This window comes from Scyliorhinus torazame, chromosome 31, assembly GCF_047496885.1.
Source record: "Scyliorhinus torazame isolate Kashiwa2021f chromosome 31, sScyTor2.1, whole genome shotgun sequence".
NCBI classification, from domain to species: domain Eukaryota; kingdom Metazoa; phylum Chordata; class Chondrichthyes; order Carcharhiniformes; family Scyliorhinidae; genus Scyliorhinus; species Scyliorhinus torazame.
The window spans coordinates 2,890,972-2,906,275 of NC_092737.1; the positions used below are offsets into that span (position 1 = coordinate 2,890,972).

Consider the following 15,304-nt stretch of genomic DNA (forward strand, 5'->3'; position numbering starts at 1 on the left):
GATTCAGTGTGCACTGGATACACTGTGTACACTGCGTTATCACACAGTGATTCAGTCAGCACTGGATACACTGGGTTCACTGTTATCACACAGTGATTCAGTCTGCACTGGATACACTGGGTTCACGGTGTAATCACAGTGATTCAGTGTGCACTGGATACACTGGGTTCACTGTGTTATCACAGTGATTCAGCCTGCACTGGATACACTGGGTTCACTGTTATCACAGTGATTCAGTCTGCACTGGATACAATGTGTTATCACACAGTGATTCAGTCTGCACTGGATACACTGGGTTCACTGTATTATCACACAGTGATTCAGTCTGCATTGGATACACTGGGTTCACGGTGTTATCACAGTGATTCAGTCTGCACTGGATACACTGGGTTCAGTGTGTTATCACACAGCGATTCAGTCTGCACTGGATACACTGGGTTCACTGCTTTATATCACACAGTGATTCAGTCTGCACTGGATACACTGGGTTCACTGTGTTATCACACAGTGATTCAGTCTGCACTGGATACACTGGGTTCACTGTGTTATCACAGTGGTTCAGTCTGCACTGGGTTCAGTGTGTCATCACAGTGGGCGAGAGGGGCGAGGGGGGCGAGGGGGGGGGGGGCGAGGGGGAGGGGGCAAGGGGGAGGGGGGGCGAGGGCGAGGGGGCGAGGGCGAGGGGGAGGGGGCGAGGGGGAGGGGGAGGGGGGGAGGGGCGAGGGGGAGGGGGGAGGGGGCGAGGGGGAGGGGGGAGGGGGCGAGGGGGAGGAGGGGCGAGGGGGCGAGGGGCGAGGGGGCGAGGGGGCGAGGGGGAGGGGGCGAGGGGGAGGGGGCGAGGGGGAGGGGGCGAGGGGGAGGGGGCGAGGGGGAGGGGGCGAGGGGGAGGGGGCGAGGGGGAGGGGGCGAGGGGGAGGGGGCGGAGGGGGAGGGGGCGAGGGGGGAGGGGCGAGGGTGGGGGCGAGGGAGGGGGGGAGGGGGGGCGGGGAGGGGCGAGGGAGGGGCGAGGGGGAGGGGGGCGAGGGGGCGGGGGCGAGGGGGAGGGGGCGGAGGGGGGGGGAGGCGAGGGGGGAGGGGGCGAGGGGGGGGCGAGGGGGGAGGGGGCGAGGGGGCGAGGGGGCGAGGGGCGAGGGGGCAGAGGGGCGAGGGGGGCGAGGGGGGCGAGGGGGAGGGGGCGAGGGGGAGGGGGAGGGGGGGAGGGGGGAGGGGGCGGGGGCGAGGGGGAGGGGGCGAGGGGGAGGGGCGAGGGGGAGGGGGGGGAGGGGGCGAGGGGGAGGGGGCGAGGGGGGAGGGGGCGAGGGGGAGGGGGGCGAGGGGGAGGGGGCGAGGGGGAGGGGGCGAGGGGGAGGGGGCGAGGGGGAGGGGGCGAGGGGGAGGGGGCGAGGGGGAGGGGGCGAGGGGGGCGAGGGGGAGGGGGCGAGGGGGAGGGGGCATAGGGGGCGGGGGGGCGAGGGGGAGGGGGCGAGGGGGCGGGGGCGAAGGGGGCGGGGTCGAGGGGGCGGGGTCGAGGGGGCGGGGTCGAGGGGGCGGGGTCGAGGGGGCGGGGTCGAGGGGGGCGTGGTTCGAGGGGGCGTGGGTCGAGGGGGGCGGGGTCGAGGGGGCGGGGTCGAGGGGGCGGGGTCGAGGGGGCGGGGTCGAGGGGGCGGGGTCGAGGGGGCGGGGTCGAGGGGGCGGGGTCGAGGGGGCGGGGTCGAGGGGGCGGGGTCGAGGGGGCGGGGTCGAGGGGGCGGGGTCGAGGGGGCGGGGTCGAGGGGGCGGGGTCGAGAGGGCGGGGGTCGAGGGGGCGGGGGCGAGGGGGGGCGAGGGGGCGAGGGGGGAGGGGGCGAGGGGAGGGGGCGAGGGGGAGGGGGCGAGGGGGAGGGGGCGAGGGGGAGGGGGCGAGGGGGAGGGGGCGAGGGGAGGGGGCGAGGGGGAGGGGGCGAGGGGGAGGGGGCGAGGGGGAGGGGGCGAGGGGAGGGCGAGGGAGGGGCGAGGGGCGAGGGGGAGGGGGCGAGGGGGGAGGGGGCGAGGGGGAGGGGGCGCAGGGGGCGAGGGGGAGGGGGCGAGGGGGAGGGGGCGAGGGGGAGGGGGCGAGGGGAGCGAGGGGAGGGGGCGAGGGGGAGGGGGCGAGGGGGAGGGGGCGAGGGGGAGGGGGCGAGGGGGCGAGGGGGCGAGGGGGAGGGGGCGAGGGGGAGGGGGCGAGGGGGGAGGGGGGCGAGGGGGCGAGGGGGCGAGGGGAGGGGGCGAGGGGGAGGGGGCGAGGGGGAGGGGGGCGAGGGGGCGGGGGGCGAGGGGGCGGGGGCGAGGGGCGGGGGCGAGGGGGCGGGGGGAGGGGTGGGGGCGGGGGCGAGGGGGCGGGGTCGAGGGGGCGGGGTCGAGGGGGCGGGTCGAGGGGGCGGGTCGAGGGGGCGGGGTCGAGGGGCGGGGTCGAGGGGCGGGGTCGAGGGGCGGGGCGAGGGGGCGGGGGCGAGGGGGCGGGGTCGAGGGGGCGGGGTCGAGGGGGCGGGGGCGAGGGGGGCGGGGGCGATGGGGGCGGGGGCGAGGGGGCGGGGGCGAGGGGGGAGGGGGGCGAGGGGGAGGGGGCGAGGGGGAGGGGGCGAGGGGGAGGGGGAGGGGGCGAGGGGGAGGGGGCGAGGGGGAGGGGGCGAGGGGGAGGGGGCGAGGGGGAGGGGGGCGAGGGGGAGGGGGCGAGGGGGAGGGGGCGAGGGGGGAGGGGGCGAGGGGGAGGGGGCGAGGGGGAGGGGGCGAGGGGGAGGGGGGGCGAGGGGGAGAGGGGGAGGGGGCGGGGGCGAGGGGGCGAGGGGGAGGGGGCGGGGTCGAGGGGGCGGGGTCGAGGGGGCGGGGGTCGAGGGGGCGGGGTCGAGGGGGCGGGGTCGAGGGGGCGGTGGGTCGAGGGGCGGGGTCGAGGGGGCGGGGTCGAGGGGGCGGGGTCGAGGGGGGCGGGGTCGAGGGGGTGGGGTCGAGGGGGCGGGGTCGAGGGGGCGGGGTCAGAGGGGCGGTCGAGGGGGCGGGGTCGAGGGGGCGAGGGCGGGGTCGAGGGGGCGGGGGCGAGGGCGAGGGGGAGGGGGCGAGGGGGAGGGGGCGAGGGGGCGAGGGGGAGGGGGCGAGGGGGAGGGGGCGAGGGGGAGGGGGCGAGCGGGAGGGGGCGAGGGGGAGGGGCGAGGGGAGGGGGCGAGGGGAGGGGGCGAGGGGAGGGCGAGGGGAGGGGGCGAGGGGGAGGGGGCGAGGGGGAGGGGGCGAGGGGGCGAGGGGGAGGGGCGAGGGGGAGGGGGCGAGGGGGAGGGGGCGAGGGGGCGAGGGGGGAGGGGGCGAGGGGGCGAGGGGGTGGGGGCGAGGGTGCGAGGGGGCGAGGGTGCGAGGGGGAGGGGGCGAGGGGGAGGGGGCGAGGGGGAGGGGGCGAGGGGGAGGGGGCGAGGGGGAGGGGGCGAGGGGGAGGGGGCGAGGGGGCGAGGGGGGAGGGGGCGAGGGGGCGAGGGGGCGAGGGGGAGGGGGCGAGGGGGAGGGGGGCGAGGGGGAGGGGGCGAGGGGGCGAGGGGGCGCGGGGGCGAGGGGGCGCGGGGGGCGAGGGGGCGAGGGGGCGGGGTCGAGGGGGCGGGGTCGAGGGGCGGGGTCGAGGGGGTGAGGGGGAGGGGGCGAGGGGAGGGGGCGAGGGGGAGGGGGCGAGGGGAGGGGGCGAAGGGGCGGGGGCGAAGGGGCGGGGGGGGAGGGGGCGAGGGGGAGGGGGCGAGGGGGAGGGGGCGAGGGGGAGGGGGCGAGGGGGAGGGGGCGAGGGGGGGCGGGGGCGAGGGGGAGGGGGCGAGGGGGCGGGGGGCGAGGGGGGCGAGGGGGAGGGGGCGAGGGGGAGGGGGCGAGGGGGCGAGGGGGAGGGGGCGAGGGGGAGGGGGCGAGGGGGCGAGGGGAGGGGGCGAGGGGGAGGGGGCGAGGGGGCGGAGGGGGAGGGGGCGAGGGAGGGGGAGGGGCGAGGGGGAGGGGGCGAGGGGAGGGGGCGAGGGGGAGGGGCGAGGGGGAGGGGGCGAGGGGGAGGGGGGCGAGGGGGAGGGGCCGAGGGGGAGGGGGCGAGGGGGAGGGGCGAGGGGGAGGGGGCGAGGGGGAGGGGTCGAGGGGGAGGGGGCGGCGAGGGGGAGGGGGCGAGGGGGAGGGGCCGAGGGGGAGGGGCCGAGGGGGAGGGGCCGAGGGGGAGGGGGCGAGGGGGAGGGGGCGAGGGGGAGGGGGAGGGGGCGAGGGGGCGGGGGCGAGGGGGCGGGGGCGAGGGGGCGGGGGCGGGGGCGAGGGGGCGGGGGCGAGGGGGCGGGGGCGAGGGGGAGGGGGCGAGGGGGAGGGGGCGAGGGGGAGGGGGCGAGGGGGAGGGGGCGAGGGGGAGGGGGCGAGGGGGAGGGGGCGAGGGGGAGGGGGCGAGGGGCAGGGGGCGAGGGGGAGGGGGCGAGGGGGAGGGGGCGAGGGGGAGGGGGCGAGGGGGAGGGGGCGAGGGGGAGGGGGCGAGGGGGAGGGGGCGAGGGGGAGGGGGCGAGGGGGAGGGGGCGAGGGGGAGGGGGGGAGGGGGCGAGGGGGAGGGGGCGAGGGGGAGGGGGCGAGGGGGAGGGGGCGAGGGGGAGGGGGCGAGGGGGAGGGGGCGAGGGGGAGGGGGAGGGGGCGAGGGGGAGGGGGCGAGGGGGAGGGGGCGAGGGGGAGGGGGCGAGGGGGAGGGGGCGAGGGTCGAGGGAGAGGGGTCGAGGGAGAGGGGTCGAGGGAGAGGGGGCGAGGGAGAGGGGGCGAGGGAGAGGGGGCGAGGGAGAGGGGGCGAGGGAGAGGGGGCGAGGGGGAGGGGGCGAGGGGGCGAGGGGGAGGGGGCGAGGGGGAGGGGGCGAGGGGGAGGGGGCGAGGGGGCGAGGGGGAGGGGGCGAGGGGGAGGGGGCGAGGGGGCGAGGGTCGAGGGAGAGGGGTCGAGGGAGAGGGGTCGAGGGAGAGGGGGCGAGGGAGAGGGGGCGAGGGAGAGGGGGCGAGGGAGAGGGGGCGAGGGAGAGGGGGCGAGGGAGAGGGGGCGAGGGAGAGGGGGCGAGGGAGAGGGGGCGAGGGAGAGGGGGCGAGGGAGAGGGGGCGAGGGGGAGAGGGCAGAGTTTGCCGATGGCGATCTCTCAGTCCCTCGCTCAGACTCACACCGGGAGAGATTGCCGATGGCGATCTCTCAGTCCCTCGCTCTGACTCACACCGGCAGAGATTGCCGATGGTGATCTCTCAGTCCCTCGCTCTGACTCTCACCGGCAGAGATTACCGTTGGCGATCTCTCAGTCCCTCGCTCTGACTCACACTGGCAGAGATTGCCGATGGCGATCTCTCAGTCCCTCGCTCTGACTCACACCGGCAGAGATTGCCGATGGTGATCTCTGTCCCTCGCTCTGACTCACACTGGCAGATTGCCGATGGCGATCTCTCAGTCCCTCGCTCTGACTCTCACCGGCAGAGATTGCCGATGGCGATCTCTCAGTCCCTCGCTCTGATTCACACCAGCAGAGATTACCGATGGCGATCTCTCAGTCCCTCGCTCTGACTCACACCGGCAGAGATTGCCGATGGCGATCTCTCAGTCCCTCGCTCTGACTCACACCGGCAGAGATTGCCGATGGCGATCTCTGTCCCTCGCTCTGACTCACACCGGCAGAGATTGACGATGGTGATCTCTCAGTCCCTCGCTCTGACTCTCACCGGCAGAGATTGCCGTTGGTGATCTCTGTCCCTCGCTCTGACTCACACCGGCATATATTGCCGATGGTGATTTCTCAGTCCCTCGCTCTGACTCACACCGGCAGAGATTGCCGATGGTGATCTCTCAGTCCCTCGCTCTGACTCTCACCGGCAGAGAGTGCCGATGGTGATCTCTGTCCCTCGCTCTGACTCACACCGGCAGAGAGTGCCGATGGCGATCTCTCAGTCCCTCGCTCTGACTCACACCGGCAGAGATTGCCGATGGTGATCTCTGTCCCTCGCTCTGACTCACACCGGCAGAGAGTGCCGATGGCGATCTCTCAGTCCCTCGCTCTGACTCACACCGGCAGAGATTGCCGATGGCGATCTCTCAGTCCCTCGCTCAGACTCTCACCGGCAGAGATTACCGATGGTGATCTCTCAGTCCCTCGCTCTGACTCACACCGGCAGAGATTGCCGATGGCGATCTCTCAGTCCCTCGCTCAGACTCTCACCGGCAGAGATTACCGATGGCGATCTCTCAGTCCCTCGCTCTGACTCACACTGGCAGATTGCCGATGGTGATCTCAGTCCCTCGCTCTGACTCACACCGACAGAGATTGCCGATGGCGATCTCTCAGTCCGTCGCTCTGACTCACACCGACAGAGATTGCCGATGGCGATCTCAGTCCCTCGCTCTGACTCGCACCGGCAGAGATTGCCGATGGTGATCTCTGTCCCTCGCTCTGACTCACACCGGCAGAGATTGCCGATGGCGATCTCTCAGTCCCTCGCTCTGACTCACACTGGCAGATTGCCGATGGTGATCTCAGTCCCTCGCTCTGACTCACACCGGCAGAGATTGCCGATGGTGATCTCTCAGTCCCTCGCTCTGACTCACACCGGCAGAGAGTGCCGATGGCGATCTCTCAGTCCCTCGCTCTGACTCACACTGGCAGATTGCCGATGGTGATCTCAGTCCCTCGCTCTGACTCACACCGGCAGAGATTGCCGATGGTGATCTCTCAGTCCCTCGCTCTGACTCACACCGACAGAGATTACCGATGGCGATCTCTCAGTCCCTCGCTCTGACTCACACCGGCAGAGATTGCCGATGGTGATCTATCAGTCCCTCGCTCTGACTCACACCGACAGAGATTGCCGATGGCGATCTCTCAGTCCCTCGCTCTGACTCACACCGACAGAGATTGCCGATGGCGATCTCTCAGTCCCTCGCTCTGACTCACACCGACAGAGATTGCCGATGGCGATCTCAGTCCCTCGCTCTGACTCACACCGGCAGAGATTGCCGATGGCGATCTCTCAGTCCCTCGCTCTGACTCACACTGGCAGATTGCCGATGGTGATCTCAGTCCCTCGCTCTGACTCACACCGGCAGAGATTGCCGATGGTGATCTCTCAGTCCCTCGCTCTGACTCACACCGGCAGAGAGTGCCGATGGCGATCTCTCAGTCCCTCGCTCTGACTCACACTGGCAGATTGCCGATGGTGATCTCAGTCCCTCGCTCTGACTCACACCGGCAGAGATTGCCGATGGTGATCTCTCAGTCCCTCGCTCTGACTCACACCGACAGAGATTACCGATGGCGATCTCTCAGTCCCTCGCTCTGACTCACACCGGCAGAGATTGCCGATGGTGATCTCTCAGTCCCTCGCTCTGACTCACACCGACAGAGATTGCCGATGGCGATCTCTCAGTCCCTCGCTCTGACTCGCACCGGCAGAGATTGCCGATGGTGATCTCTGTCCCTCGCTCTGACTCACACCGGCAGAGATTGCCGATGGCGATCTCTCAGTCCCTCGCTCTGACTCACACCGGCAGAGATTGCCGATGGCGATCTCTCAGTCCCTCGCTCAGACTCTCACCGGCAGAGATTACCGATGGCGATCTCTCAGTCCCTCGCTCTGACTCACACTGGCAGATTGCCGATGGTGATCTCAGTCCCTCGCTCTGACTCACACCGACAGAGATTGCCGATGGTGATCTCTCAGTCCCTCGCTCTGACTCACACCGGCAGAGATTGCCGATGGTGATCTCTCAGTCCCTCGCTCTGACTCACACCAGCAGAGATTGCCGATGGCGATCTCTCAGTCCCTCGCTCTGACTCACACTGGCAGATTGCCGATGGTGATCTCAGTCCCTCGCTCTGACTCACACCGGCAGAGATTGCCGATGGTGATCTCTCAGTCCCTCGCTCTGACTCACACTGGCAGAGATTGCCGATGGCGATCTCTCAGTCCCTCGCTCTGACTCACACCGGCAGAGATCGCCGATGGTGATCTCTGTCCCTCGCTCTGACTCACACCGGCAGAGAGTGCCGATGGCGATCTCTCAGTCCCTCGCTCTGACTCTCACCGGCAGAGATTACCGATGGCGATCTCTCAGTCCCTCGCTCTGACTCACACTGGCAGATTGCCGATGGTGATCTCAGTCCCTCGCTCTGACTCACACCGACAGAGATTGCCGATGGCGATCTCTCAGTCCCTCGCTCTGACTCACACCGACAGAGATTGCCGATGGCGATCTCTCAGTCCCTCGCTCTGACTCGCACCGGCAGAGATTGCCGATGGTGATCTCTGTCCCTCGCTCTGACTCACACCGGCAGAGATTGCCGATGGCGATCTCTCAGTCCCTCGCTCTGACTCACACTGGCAGATTGCCGATGGTGATCTCAGTCCCTCGCTCTGACTCACACCGGCAGAGATTGCCGATGGCGATCTGTCAGTCCCTCGCTCTGACTCTCACCGGCAGAGATTGCCGATGGCGATCTCTCAGTCCCTCGCTCAGACTCACACCGGCAGAGATTACCGATGGCGATCTCTCAGTCCCTCGCTCTGACTCACACCGGCAGAGATTGCCGATGGCGATCTCTCAGTCCCTCGCTCTGACTCACACCGGCAGAGATTGCCGATGGCGATCTCTCAGTCCCTCGCTCAGACTCACACCGGCAGAGATTACCGATGGCGATCTCTCAGTCCCTCGCTCTGACTCACACTGGCAGATTGCCGATGGTGATCTCTCAGTCCCTCGCTCTGACTCACACCGGCAGAGATTGCCGATGGCGATCTCTCAGTCCCTCGCTCTGACTCACACTGGCAGATTGCCGATGGTGATCTCAGTCCCTCGCTCTGACTCACACCGACAGAGATTGCCGATGGCGATCTCTCAGTCCCTCGCTCTGACTCACACCGACAGAGATTACCGATGGCGATCTCTCAGTCCCTCGCTCAGACTCACACCGGCAGAGATTGCCGATGGCGATCTCTCAGTCCCTCGCTCTGACTCACACCGACTGAGATTGCCGATGGTGATCTCTCAGTCCCTCGCTCTGACTCTCACCGGCAGAGATTGCCGATGGTGATCTCTGTCCCTCGCTCTGACTCACACCGACAGAGATTACCGATGGCGATCTCTCAGTCCCTCGCTCTGACTCTCACCGGCAGAGATTACCGATGGCGATCTCTCAGTCCCTCGCTCTGACTCACACCAGCAGAGATTACCGATGGTGATCTCTGTCCCTCGCTCTGACTCACACCGGCATAGATTGCCGATGGTGATCTCAGTCCCTCGCTCTGACTCACACCAGCAGAGATTACCGATGGCGATCTCTCAGACCCTCGCTCAGACTCACACCGACAGAGATTGCCGATGGTGATCTCTGTCCCTCGCTCTGACTCACACCGACAGAGATTGCCGATGGTGATCTCAGTCCCTCGCTCTGACTCACACCGGCAGAGATTGCCGATGGTGATCTCAGTCCCTCGCTCTGACTCACACTGGCAGATTGCCGATGGCGATCTCTCAGTCCCTCGCTCTGACTCACACCGACAGAGATTGCCGATGGTGATCTCAGTCCCTCGCTCAGACTCACACCGACAGAGATTGCCGATGGCGATCTCTCAGTCCCTCGCTCTGACTCACACCGACAGAGATTGCCGATGGCGATCTCTCAGTCCCTCGCTCTGACTCACACCGGCAGAGATTGCCGATGGTGATCTCAGTCCCTCGCTCTGACTCACACCGACAGAGATTGCCGATGGCGATCTCTCAGTCCCTCGCTCTGACTCACACCGACAGAGATTGCCGATGGCGATCTCTCAGTCCCTCGCTCTGACTCACACCGACAGAGATTGCCGATGGCGATCTCTCAGTCCCTCGCTCTGACTCACACCGGCAGAGATTGCCGATGGTGATCTCAGTCCCTCGCTCTGACTCACACCGACAGAGATTGCCGATGGCGATCTCTCAGTCCCTCGCTCTGACTCACACTGGCAGATTGCCGATGGCGATCTCTCAGTCCCTCGCTCTGACTCGCACCGGCAGAGATTGCCGATGGCGATCTCTCAGTCCCTCGCTCTGACTCACACCGACAGAGATTGCCGATGGCGATCTCTCAGTCCCTCGCTCTGACTCACACTGGCAGATTGCCGATGGCGATCTCTCAGTCCCTCGCTCTGACTCGCACCGGCAGAGATTGCCGATGGCGATCTCTCAGTCCCTCGCTCTGACTCACACCGACAGAGAGTGCCGATGGCGATCTCTCAGTCCCTCGCTCTGACTCACACCGACAGAGATTGCCGATGGCGATCTCTCAGTCCCTCGCTCTGACTCACACCGACAGAGATTGCCGATGGCGATCTCTCAGTCCCTCGCTCTGACTCACACCGGCAGAGATTGCCGATGGTGATCTCAGTCCCTCGCTCTGACTCACACCGACAGAGATTGCCGATGGCGATCTCTCAGTCCCTCGCTCTGACTCACACTGGCAGATTGCCGATGGCGATCTCTCAGTCCCTCGCTCTGACTCGCACCGGCAGAGATTGCCGATGGCGATCTCTCAGTCCCTCGCTCTGACTCACACCGACAGAGATTGCCGATGGCGATCTCTCAGTCCCTCGCTCTGACTCACACCGACAGAGATTGCCGATGGCGATCTCTCAGTCCCTCGCTCTGACTCACACCGACAGAGATTGCCGATGGTGATCTCTCAGTCCCTCGCTCTGACTCACACCGACAGAGATTGCCGATGGCGATCTCTCAGTCCCTCGCTCAGACTCTCACCGGCAGAGATTGCCGATGGCGATCTCTGTCCCTCGCTCTGACTCACACCGGCAGAGATTGCCGATGGTGATCTCAGTCCCTCGCTCTGACTCACACCGGCAGAGATTGCCGATGGTGATCTCAGTCCCTCGCTCTGACTCACACCGGCAGAGATTGCCGATGGTGATCTCAGTCCCTCGCTCTGACTCACACCGGCAGAGATTGCCGATGGCGATCTCTCAGTCCCTCGCTCTGACTCACACCGACAGAGATTACCGATGGCGATCTCTCTGTCCCTCGCTCTGACTCACACCGACAGAGATTGCCGATGGTGATCTCTGTCCCTCGCTCTGACTCACACCGACAGAGATTACCGATGGCGATCTCTCAGTCCCTCGCTCTGACTCACACCGACAGAGATTGCCGATGGTGATCTCAGTCCCTCGCTCTGACTCACACCGGCAGAGATTGCCGATGGTGATCTCAGTCCCTCGCTCTGACTCACACCGGCAGAGATTGCCGATGGCGATCTCTCAGTCCCTCGCTCTGACTCACACCGACAGAGATTACCGATGGCGATCTCTCTGTCCCTCGCTCTGACTCACACCGACAGAGATTGCCGATGGTGATCTCTGTCCCTCGCTCTGACTCACACCGACAGAGATTGCCGATGGCGATCTCTCAGTCCCTCGCTCTGACTCACACCGACAGAGATTGCCGATGGCGATCTCTCAGTCCCTCGCTCTGACTCACACCGACAGAGATTGCCGATGGCGATCTCTCAGTCCCTCGCTCAGACTCTCACCGGCAGAGATTACCGATGGCGATCTCTCAGTCCCTCGCTCTGACTCACACCGACAGAGATTGCCGATGGTGATCTCTGTCCCTCGCTCTGACTCACACCGACAGAGATTGCCGATGGCGATCTCTCAGTCCCTCGCTCTGACTCACACCGGCAGAGAGTGCCGATGGCGATCTCTCAGTCCCTCGCTCTGACTCACACCGGCAGAGATTGCCGATGGCGATCTCTCAGTCCCTCGCTCTGACTCACACCGGCAGAGAGTGCCGATGGCGATCTCTCAGTCCCTCGCTCTGACTCACACCGGCAGAGATTGCCGATGGTGATCTCTCAGTCCCTCGCTCTGACTCACACCGGCAGAGATTGCCGATGGTGATCTCTCAGTCCCTCGCTCTGACTCACACCGACAGAGATTGCCGATGGCGATCTCTCAGTCCCTCGCTCTGACTCACACCGACAGAGATTGCCGATGGTGATCTCTCAGTCCCTCGCTCTGACTCTCACCGGCAGATTGCCGATGGTGATCTCAGTCCCTCGCTCTGACTCACACCGACAGAGATTGCCGATGGCGATCTCTCAGTCCCTCGCTCTGACTCACACCGACAGAGATTGCCGATGGCGATCTCTCAGTCCCTCGCTCTGACTCACACCGACAGAGATTGCCGATGGCGATCTCTCAGTCCCTCGCTCTGACTCACACCGGCAGAGATTGCCGATGGTGATCTCAGTCCCTCGCTCTGACTCACACCGACAGAGATTGCCGATGGCGATCTCTCAGTCCCTCGCTCTGACTCACACTGGCAGATTGCCGATGGCGATCTCTCAGTCCCTCGCTCTGACTCGCACCGGCAGAGATTGCCGATGGCGATCTCTCAGTCCCTCGCTCTGACTCACACCGACAGAGATTGCCGATGGCGATCTCTCAGTCCCTCGCTCTGACTCACACTGGCAGATTGCCGATGGCGATCTCTCAGTCCCTCGCTCTGACTCGCACCGGCAGAGATTGCCGATGGCGATCTCTCAGTCCCTCGCTCTGACTCACACCGACAGAGAGTGCCGATGGCGATCTCTCAGTCCCTCGCTCTGACTCACACCGACAGAGATTGCCGATGGCGATCTCTCAGTCCCTCGCTCTGACTCACACCGACAGAGATTGCCGATGGCGATCTCTCAGTCCCTCGCTCTGACTCACACCGGCAGAGATTGCCGATGGTGATCTCAGTCCCTCGCTCTGACTCACACCGACAGAGATTGCCGATGGCGATCTCTCAGTCCCTCGCTCTGACTCACACTGGCAGATTGCCGATGGCGATCTCTCAGTCCCTCGCTCTGACTCGCACCGGCAGAGATTGCCGATGGCGATCTCTCAGTCCCTCGCTCTGACTCACACCGACAGAGATTGCCGATGGCGATCTCTCAGTCCCTCGCTCTGACTCACACCGACAGAGATTGCCGATGGCGATCTCTCAGTCCCTCGCTCTGACTCACACCGACAGAGATTGCCGATGGTGATCTCTCAGTCCCTCGCTCTGACTCACACCGACAGAGATTGCCGATGGCGATCTCTCAGTCCCTCGCTCAGACTCTCACCGGCAGAGATTGCCGATGGCGATCTCTGTCCCTCGCTCTGACTCACACCGGCAGAGATTGCCGATGGTGATCTCAGTCCCTCGCTCTGACTCACACCGGCAGAGATTGCCGATGGTGATCTCAGTCCCTCGCTCTGACTCACACCGGCAGAGATTGCCGATGGTGATCTCAGTCCCTCGCTCTGACTCACACCGGCAGAGATTGCCGATGGCGATCTCTCAGTCCCTCGCTCTGACTCACACCGACAGAGATTACCGATGGCGATCTCTCTGTCCCTCGCTCTGACTCACACCGACAGAGATTGCCGATGGTGATCTCTGTCCCTCGCTCTGACTCACACCGACAGAGATTACCGATGGCGATCTCTCAGTCCCTCGCTCTGACTCACACCGACAGAGATTGCCGATGGTGATCTCAGTCCCTCGCTCTGACTCACACCGGCAGAGATTGCCGATGGTGATCTCAGTCCCTCGCTCTGACTCACACCGGCAGAGATTGCCGATGGCGATCTCTCAGTCCCTCGCTCTGACTCACACCGACAGAGATTACCGATGGCGATCTCTCTGTCCCTCGCTCTGACTCACACCGACAGAGATTGCCGATGGTGATCTCTGTCCCTCGCTCTGACTCACACCGACAGAGATTGCCGATGGCGATCTCTCAGTCCCTCGCTCTGACTCACACCGACAGAGATTGCCGATGGCGATCTCTCAGTCCCTCGCTCTGACTCACACCGACAGAGATTGCCGATGGCGATCTCTCAGTCCCTCGCTCAGACTCTCACCGGCAGAGATTACCGATGGCGATCTCTCAGTCCCTCGCTCTGACTCACACCGACAGAGATTGCCGATGGTGATCTCTGTCCCTCGCTCTGACTCACACCGACAGAGATTGCCGATGGCGATCTCTCAGTCCCTCGCTCTGACTCACACCGGCAGAGAGTGCCGATGGCGATCTCTCAGTCCCTCGCTCTGACTCACACCGGCAGAGATTGCCGATGGCGATCTCTCAGTCCCTCGCTCTGACTCACACCGGCAGAGAGTGCCGATGGCGATCTCTCAGTCCCTCGCTCTGACTCACACCGGCAGAGATTGCCGATGGTGATCTCTCAGTCCCTCGCTCTGACTCACACCGGCAGAGATTGCCGATGGTGATCTCTCAGTCCCTCGCTCTGACTCACACCGACAGAGATTGCCGATGGCGATCTCTCAGTCCCTCGCTCTGACTCACACCGACAGAGATTGCCGATGGCGATCTCTCAGTCCCTCGCTCTGACTCACACCGACAGAGATTGCCGATGGCGATCTCTCAGTCCCTCGCTCTGACTCACACCGGCAGAGATTGCCGATGGCGATCTCTCAGTCCCTCGCTCAGACTCACACCGGCAGAGATTGCCGATGGTGATCTCAGTCCCTCGCTCTGACTCACACCGACAGAGATTGCCGATGGCGATCTCTCAGTCCCTCGCTCTGACTCACACCGGCAGAGATTGCCGATGGCGATCTCTCAGTCCCTCGCTCTGACTCACACCGGCAGAGATTGCCGATGGCGATCTCTCAGTCCCTCGCTCTGACTCTCACCGGCAGAGATTACCGATGGCGATCTCTGTCCCTCGCTCTGACTCACACCGACAGAGATTGCCGATGGCGATCTCTCAGTCCCTCGCTCTGACTCACACCGGCAGAGAGTGCCGATGGCGATCTCTCAGTCCCTCGCTCTGACTCACACCGGCAGAGATTGCCGATGGCGATCTCTCAGTCCCTCGCTCTGACTCACACCGGCAGAGAGTGCCGATGGCGATCTCTCAGTCCCCTCGCTCTGACTCACACCGGCAGAGATTGCCGATGGTGATCTCTCAGTCCCTCGCTCTGACTCACACCGGCAGAGATTGCCGATGGTGATCTCTCAGTCCCTCGCTCTGACTCACACCGACAGAGATTGCCGATGGCGATCTCTCAGTCCCTCGCTCTGACTCACACCGACAGAGATTGCCGATGGCGATCTCTCAGTCCCTCGCTCTGACTCACACCGACAGAGATTGCCGATGGCGATCTCTCAGTCCCTCGCTCTGACTCACACCGGCAGAGATTGCCGATGGCGATCTCTCAGTCCCTCGCTCAGACTCACACCGGCAGAGATTGCCGATGGTGATCTCAGTCCCTCGCTCTGACTCACACCGACAGAGATTGCCGATGGCGATCTCTCAGTCCCTCGCT

At 65.8% G+C, this 15,304-nt stretch overlaps 1 pseudogene; it reads right to left on the minus strand.

Moving 5' to 3' along the window:
* The window catches only part of LOC140404550 (calmodulin-binding transcription activator 2-like), a 158,164-nt pseudogene that overhangs the window by 19,812 nt on the left and 123,048 nt on the right, over nucleotides 1–15,304 (minus strand).